Below are 1,228 nucleotides of genomic sequence, written 5' to 3' on the forward strand. Positions count from 1 at the left end.
CGCCCGCGGAAGATGACGGCGGCAAGGGCCCCGTGGCGGACGTCGCGGCGGCGCTGCCGCGGCGCACGCGCAAGTCTGTGTTTGCGCTGCTGCAGCGGATGTACGGGGAGGGGCGCGGCAAGGTGCGGCACGCGGGCGGACCAGGCAAACAGCAATGCAGCAGTGCCGTGCCTGCCCCTGCGTGTTCTCGCCCCAACCTGGATCGCTCGCGCCCTTGCTGCCCTTGCTTGCACTTGCATGTTCTTGCTCACCCGCCTGCGCCCCCCGATTCCCCTCCTATTTCGCCCCCTTTGGCTGCAATATGCTATCCCATCCCTGGTGGTACACAACACTGGCCCCCAACAGGGTGCTTGGAGCCCCGAGGAGGATGCCCACCTGCGCCGCGAGGTCGGGGCCAAGGGCAAGCGCTGGAAGGAGATCGGTGCTGCCATCGGGCGCTCCGGGGAGCAGTGCCGCGACAGGTGGCGCAAGATTGGGCTGGGGGACGCGAGGGTCACGGGTGAGGGCGCGCCTGGCGCGCGCACGCGCTCACGCGGCGGCATGGTGCGCGGGAGCAGGGGAGCATGGCCGGGACCGCTGGCACACACACCTGCTCGTGGCGACGGCCGCACTCGCTGCAAGAGCAGCGAGTACGCGCCCTTGCGCCGCGTGCGCTCCTCAGCGCGCGTCTGGCCGTCTTGCCGCGCAGCGCAGCTCCTGTACGCCTCCATGGCGCTCGCCGCTGGGGGTTCCTGATCCCAGCGCACGCGACTCTCCGAATGCAATCACATGCACAACACTTGACAAAATCCCCAGGCACCTGGAGCGACGAGGAGCGGCAGCGGCTGGAGGCATTGGTCATGGAGTACCTGCTGCTGGGCGGCGGCGGCAGCGGCGGCAAGCGGCCCAACATCAAGACAGGCGGCCACCGCCCGGACGGGCGCCAGGTCAGCCGGCCTGGGGCGGCTTCCGCAGCGACGGCGGGCCGCGGCGTGTGGGGCGCTTGGGCACGGCAGGCAGCCGGGCTGTTTAGGGTCGGATTGGTTGGGGGAGCTCACGGCCCACCAGCCGCGCCCGCTCAGCTGCTGGCCCCAGCCTCAGCACCTTGCCCCCCTCCGCGTGTGCGCCCTATTCCATGGCGTTCTTTTGCTCACTCCTGCCACGACCAGTGCCGCCCGGTTCTTCCCGCACCACTCATCCACCACCCATCGCCCCTCACTCCTCACTTACCGTCAGCCATCACCCCCCC

This window comes from Monoraphidium neglectum (genome assembly GCF_000611645.1).
Source record: "Monoraphidium neglectum strain SAG 48.87 unplaced genomic scaffold scaffold00720, whole genome shotgun sequence".
Lineage (NCBI taxonomy): Eukaryota > Viridiplantae > Chlorophyta > Chlorophyceae > Sphaeropleales > Selenastraceae > Monoraphidium > Monoraphidium neglectum.